This window comes from Peromyscus leucopus, chromosome 9, assembly GCF_004664715.2.
Source record: "Peromyscus leucopus breed LL Stock chromosome 9, UCI_PerLeu_2.1, whole genome shotgun sequence".
Lineage (NCBI taxonomy): Eukaryota > Metazoa > Chordata > Mammalia > Rodentia > Cricetidae > Peromyscus > Peromyscus leucopus.
Window position 1 is genome coordinate 56,577,577 of NC_051070.1, and position 7,604 is coordinate 56,585,180.

Here is a 7,604-nt window from a genome sequence, read left to right on the forward strand (position 1 = left end):
AGATGAAGAATTTAGGAAGTTGAACATTTACACACCTGTCAGAAATTATGATCACAGAAAGACACTAACAATCAGTATATGATTCAAAACTAAGCAGTCAGAAATGTAAATGTTGGGGTAAGGAGGGTGGCTAGTGTGAATTTAACGCATCACATTTAGAATCGCAGCTCAACTTCTGTGGTGAAATTATGATTACCAAGCAGAGTTATAAACGTCACCTGCAAAAATGATGTGGCTTTTTGCCAATGAGAGGGAAAATGGTTCAGTGAAGGTGTCTTTGATGTTGACTTCTTCCAAATGACCACGTGTCACCATCCTACTTTTTATCTGTCACACCTTGTACATTTTCATTTCACTATTAGAGTTTGCCTGTCTGCTTACAAATCTGACCCCACCCCGCCCCCCAACACCACCATTAAATTATAAGTTCTGTAACACAGAAGATCCTTCTGCCTGTGTCATCCATGTTCCTCCAAAGTTCAGACAGAATCTGACATATAGTAGGTGCTTACAGTAACCACTTTGCTTTTTGCTGTGGCCCTGTACATATTTTTGAACTTTGAAATCTTCCCTCTAAAATATAGAGCTACATAAGGCTTTCAATCAAATGACTTTGAAATAAAGTTACTGACTTAAAACTTAGCTTTAATTACTATCACATTTATGGCAAAAGAAAGAATATTCAGGTAGATGGTAGGTGGCCCTGGTTAAAACAATTCGTCTCAAAAGCAAAACAAAAACACCTGGGTATGGGAAGGAGGTTTTCGGGGAAGAGAAGGGGTTAATAAAGATGGGAGGTGAAGAGCAAGGGGAATCAGAATGCATTGTGTACATGAATGGGAATGTCAAGGGTCAAATCTGACTTATAAAAAAGAAATAAACCCTGTCCTTCTACCCACAGTTCAGGAGCATGGCCATTTCTTCCTAACATAACCAATATTGTATACGACCACAGTTCTTTATTTGTGACAATCTGACTAATGGAAGCTGTTACAGTAATCTCAATTATTAGTGAGGCTGGACATCTTTTCATACCACCAGAAGTTATTTGAATTTCCTTATCTGTGAATTGACTTCTTGTGCTCTGCCTGTGGTTTTGACTGCTCCAATTCACTACACAGTATGTGGTCAACATTGTGATTGATGATTCATCTCCATTTGTCAACTTGACTGGGTCTGGGATCACCTAGGAGACACACCTCTGGGTATGTTGATGAGGGTGTTTCCAGAAAGCTTAACTGGGGAGGGAGGATCTGCCTCAAGCAGTGGGAGCCCATGGGAGGGTGTCTTGGCCTGGAGAGCAAAAGAAAGAAGCCAGCAAAGCACCAGCATCCTCCCTCTGCTTCCCGACTACAGAGGTAGTGTAACCGCCCGCCTCTCACTCCTATCTCGGGCCTTCCCACCATAATGGACTATACCTTTAAGTCATGAACTAAACTCAGCCTTTCTTCTCTTTAGTTGCTTTTTTGTCAAGCATTTGGCCACAGCAAAAATAGAAGTAATTAATTTAGTGTAGTATGTCTTGAAACAGCAAAGACTAGAAATAAGTAAGTGCTGTGGATGGCCTAATTAGTCTTAATAGTCAACACTGGAAAGAAGATGAAGGAAAACACTTTCATTAATGTTAATGCAAACATCCATTAACGAAAGTTAAGAGAACCATCAAATACTGAGGAGTGTGAACTCTTTAACACAGCAGTTCTATTTAAAGAGATGTGTTTTATAAAACACTTTCAGGAGACTGTGTAACTGAAACTACTCATCATATAGATGCAGTGGTAAAAAAAAATATAAGATGAATTATACTCATTATGTTTCAATGCTTTTATTTTAATTTTAAAGTAATCAAATATATTAATCTTTTCCATGGTAATTTGCTTTTTTTACCTTGGTAGAGAAGTCCTACACTTTGACTTAATAAAAAGTATTATGTTTTATTAGACTACTTAAAGAGATTTAAAGTTTTGCCTTTAAATGATTGATAAGTCTTTCAACTACTTGGCATTTACTCTGGGGCATCAAGTGAGGTGCAATCTTAGTCACATTCTTTTCTACATGGAAGGGGGTGGTCCTCGCAGATTTATCACTGGCAAGTTCTTTGAGTTTCTAGTCCATTTTGGAGCCACCAGCCATTAACTTTTGTGCTTAAATCAGTCTTTACTTTTCCATTTCCTTACACTGCCTTTCAATGTGACATTCTAAGAAAAGAATGAGTGTCCTAGAAGATGAATTTGCAATGCTTCTCTTTGAGGAAGAACATTCTACAAAGATCCCAACCCTATCGATAATGTGAAATGTGAGCCTTAAAATTCCTTTGAATTTGAATATTCATTTGAAGTTTGATTCAATGAATGGGTGGGAGCCGGTATATTAGCCAGAAAACTCAAATAATTCTCCCTCTTCATAAAATGGCCATGTATTTCAGCTCTGTGGTCAAGAGTCTGAGTGCTGGAGCAAAGGATTTGTAAGACCAGTGTGCTTTGAATGTGTGCACATCAACATCAAACAGATCACTTTTCACTGTTCATCACCTGATTTTCCAGCGAGTAATATTTCACAGAAGAATGTGAAGTGGAGGGCTCCAAAGCAAAGGAAATAACTGTGCCAGCTTAGCAGTTCAAGAACTAATTCAGTAGACTTTATCATCTTTTAAATAATGGATAAAAAAGAACCATGGAATAGTGCATGAAAATACACTATACAGAAGAAACGTAAAAATAATCTTTTTTGATGAAGTTGTGTCATTTTCAGATAAACAGATGCAAGTGGAGATCATTCTAAGTGAATTAAGCAGTCTTGGGAAGAAGAGAAATATCATGATTTCTCTCATTTGTGGGACCTAGACTTTATACATGCGTGAAATCACACATGAACAGACGACATAAAGATAGAAGCAAACAGTACACAGGAAAGGGGGAACTAATGGGAAGGAGAGGGATGAGAGAGGGGATGGGGAGAGTGGAGGGGGAGGAGGGAGGGGAGGAGGAGGAAGGAGGGAGAGAGAGGGGGAGGAGGGAGAGGGGCAGGAGGGAGGGGTGTTGGCAGGGAAGGGGAAGGGATGAGAGAGCGTGTCAGGGCACTGGGGGAATACGTTCTACATACATTCCATACCTGCATGAAAACAACCTTATATAGCCAAACATGATACAATAACATTCAAGCACAGCTTCTTCCCGTTTTCTGTCTTGTACCCATCACATCCTCTGATCAACTAGAGTAAAAGGTGTCCCATTGATTGACAGGTCTTCCATGCACAGGGGCCTCATCACAAGCTCAACTCTGAACTACCATCATCACTTTTGGGAATTACTTACATTGTTGGTGTTTTATTCACAACTGAGCTTAACTCTCTTCAATAGGAGAATATATGGGTAGAGTCAGCATAATCTTCAAACCATCCACAATCATTAAAACCACATGAGATGGAATAACATCTAATTCTGACCAATTTTCGAACATGCATACTTGAACTGAGATAGCAAGAGCTTAAAAACCCAGAAAATGCCTTAGAAGAATCAACAAAACTTTTAAACCAAAAGAAAAAATCTTAGTTAGTTTGGCATAAATTTCAAACAAAAATTCCCTCTTATGCAGAATTGTAAAAAGTCTTTATTTGGTTGAGGGAAATAAAGCAAGAAAATTCTATCTTTAGAAATTGATGGAGATACTGGCTAAAGATTTCAGAATTGAGCTAGAATCTTTGTTTATGCACCCTTCAAAAATAGAAAATGACGAGATTTGATTTGTGATGAACGGGATAAGCCCACACAATAGATGAGGGTAGATGAGGAGAGCTTTAGGACAACATTTGAGAAGCTGGAAGGAAGCAAAAGAAATGATGATTAACTAATTAGACTTGGCGACACTGACGCCAAGTTAACAAGAGAAGAGGACCAACCCAATGTGGACCGCAAAATCCCTTCCTCTCGGGACACCATGTCCTCTGGAGGGTGAGCAGTATTCCAAATTAGGAGAAATGTTGGAAAAGCTATTTAAGGATCACTTAGAACCTTCTGCATTCCACCAGAAAACTGGAGATTTATTCTTCACAAAGAGCATTCTGGGAGACAGCGCTATGGGCAGCGGAGGCAGGAAGGCAGAGCACAGCTGGATGCTAGCAGAGTCGGGGTCTAGCTCGTTTCCTCAACTCAGTTCTCAGGACACTGGAAGTTAAGGCTGTACCACCAGGTGGGATGCTATGAGACTGTCTTCTGGGAAACCTGACCCAGGTCTGGCAGACAAAACTAAAAACTAAACAAAACGAAACTTAAAGAGAGCAACAGCAAGAATCCCACAATGAAAGTCTGAGCCAGGGTGCTCCTCAGAGAAGCACTCACATTTTCTTCAGCAGTAAAGCTTTGACATGTTATTTTCTTCTTTTTATAAGTGTCTGCAATTTATTACTAGGACTTTGGGGACAGGCCTTGATAAGGATGCTAGGGATTAAAATATATCAGAAAAAAATCAACTTAGAATTAGTAAGTATGTAAGTAGATGAAACTGCAAAGTAATTATTAATATATTCTAAGATAAGAGAAATGGCACTGAATCCATAAAACAAATATTAGATACTGAAAGTAGATGATGGTTGGATGGATACATAGATATATGAGGTAAATAATAGATAATTGGCTGATTATGTATAAATGATAGACAGATGATAAATGATGGATACATAGATGATAGATAGCATAAATGATAGTTGGTTGATAGATAATTGATAGATGGTATATAGATAAATGATAGATAATTTACAGATAGATGATAGATGATGGATGGACAGATAGATAAGGCAAATGTTATATGAATGAGTGGTAGATTATGGGTAGATATTAGATATAGATAATAGATAAGTTATAGATATTCAGAAAGAAAGACTTCCCATAATGATAAAGGAAACACTACAACAGAAGAGAAAAAAACTGAAAAGGTGGTTGGAAACAGTTTTGAAGATGCACAGCTCTAAGCAGAAGAAAAGGCAGAAGTAGAAAAATGCAGAGAGGAAATGAAAGACAGAAGATTGGCATAGGAGGCCCCAAGATCTGAATGGGGGATGTTCTAGAATGAAAGACTAGATGAACAAACAGTTTGGAAGACGTGAAGAGAGCACTATTTCCCAAAGGGGAAGTACATGAATTTACAAATTGTGACACAACGAGCATTTGGAACAGTCATCAAAACTCAAAAGCCATATTCCTGTGGAATAGCAAAGATGAGATCCAAAAGCTCAGAGAGAGAGACGATGGGAAAGTAAACACAACGGCTGGAGTTGAAGATCTCAGACCCTCTACAGGTTCTTCGGTTAGGTGTTCTGTGCTTCAGCCGGGTCCTGGCAGGAGCGGAGTTCCGTCTCGGCCTCACAAACCATGGGTAGGTCAGAGTTCTCGAAGATTCTGCAACTGTGTTTGCACATGAGTAGCTCTAACAACTGCTATGAAAGCAGTCGAGGGCCATACGGGGATGGAATGCGTTCAGCCAGTTGTCAGAGGGGACAGGTTCAGGCAAATATGTAGGAAGTATGAAAAAGCCATATGGGAATCTATTACTTTGTAAACCAATTAAAAACATATTGTTATTAGAATAGTAGTAGACGCTAAAATAGTTTTAGTCTTGGTATCTGGAATGGCTTTGGTCTTGATTGAAGGTTGTCAAGTGGGTGACAGATGAGTAGCCCCTCCCTCCCCTGGTGTGTGTGTGTGTGTGTGCGTGTGTGTGTGTGTGTGTGTGTGTGTGTGTGTGTGTGTGTGTGTGTGTGTGTATACAGCCTCTAGTGTTGTTCCTCAGGTTCAAACCACCTTTAAAATTTATTTTATTTTTAATTAATATATAATTACATCATTTTCCCTCCCTCTTCCTTCCACATCCCCTCTCAAATTCATGACCTCTTTTTTAGTAATTACTGATTATATATATATATATATATATATATATATATATATATCACAAATATACAAGTAAATGAAAAAAATATATACCCTTTTAAATTCATTTAGTGCTGCTTGTATGTGTATGATTTCAGGACTGATCATTTGGTATTGGATAACCAATTAGGGAGTTCATTCCTGGGGAAGACTAATTTTCCCTCTCTCAGCAGTCATTTTTTAAAAGTCTGGATCTCTCACTGAACTTAAAGCTCACTGAGACCCAGGAAGCTCCTATCTCTCTCCCTACCCTGAGATTACAAGTGTGTGCCACCTACACACTTATGGGGACTGAACTCAATCCCTCATGCCTGTAGAGCATGCACTTTGCCAAATGAGTTAGCTTCCTAGCCCCACAAATGTGTGTTCCCCAGCCCCACAAATGTGTGCTCCACAGCCCCACAAATGGGTGCTCCCCAGCTCCACAAATGAGTGCTCTTGAAGGAGCAAGCAAGAGTCAGAGCATCAGCTGGAGATTAATTCTAGTGGCTGCCACCGAGTCAAGACCCTAATGGCACTGTGTCTCCACTAGACAGTCCTACCCTTTCCGCCCAACCAGCGTTGCTGTCCTGCTCTCTGTGGTCAGTCTCTCCCACAATATTGCCTTTCCACTAAGGTTTCAGATTCAGCGTTAGGTGTTTGTAAAGCCAAAGAATTGCAGTCTGCTCTGACGGCGCTCATGACTTCATGGCTGCCTATGAAGCTTCTTTGGGTGATACTGAAAGCGTCTTGACATGTTTGTGCTTGGCCAAGACACACCAAGCTTCCTTTCTAACTTTCCAAAGGAGCAAAACCGATAGTCATCCTCCAAAGATCACAGAACCCATCTGTGTGGCGCACAAAGCTCTCCTTCAGTGAAAGCTGTTTGGCAAAAGATTTTTCTTCTTTCTTTTCTTTTTGTTTTTTTGTTTTTTAACTATTTCCAGAACATTGCCAATCTTAGTCATTTCAAAAGGAGCTCACAGAATAAGAGTTTTTACTCTGATGGCATTAGCATGTAAATTGTGGCTTTTAAGAAAAGTAGATGGTTACATAAGAAGTTGTCTGCATTTCAACCACTTGCACATTGAAAGGAACTCAAGAGGCTGTCAACTGTTTGATGACTTGCTTCAGAATGTCACATACAATCTTGACTATTCCAGAACATGTCATTAGATGGAAACTAGCTTCTAGGTGTTCCTTAATTGTATGCCACAAACCAGCTCAACTCTTTGTAACACGTGGCTCTGCTTAAGTCTCCTCAATAGGATGGCATTTGTAGTGTTCAGCAACTTTGAAGGATGTGTCTGTCAAGGATGCCAGGAAATTCAACGTCTGGGAAGAGTCAAACTCTTTGGAGTTGAGATGGGCCCACTCTACCATCTCTCCACCCCAAACATCTTGTTTAGAAGCATTTTGGCCGGGCGGTGGTGGCGCACGCCTTTAATCCCAGCACTCGGGAGGCAGAGGCAGGCGGATCTCTGTGAGTTCGAGGCCAGCCTGGGCTACCAAGTGAGTTCCAGGAAAGGCGCAAAGCTACACAGAGAAACCCTGTCTCGAAAAACCAAAAAAAAAAAGAAGCATTTTGAGCATGGGTAAATGGAAAGTGCTCTGTCAGCTTGTTCTAGCCATGCTTCAGTGGAAGAGACTTTCTGTTTGGGAAAATGTGGCTTTTGTGTTCTTTCATCCTGTCACGTTAACAGC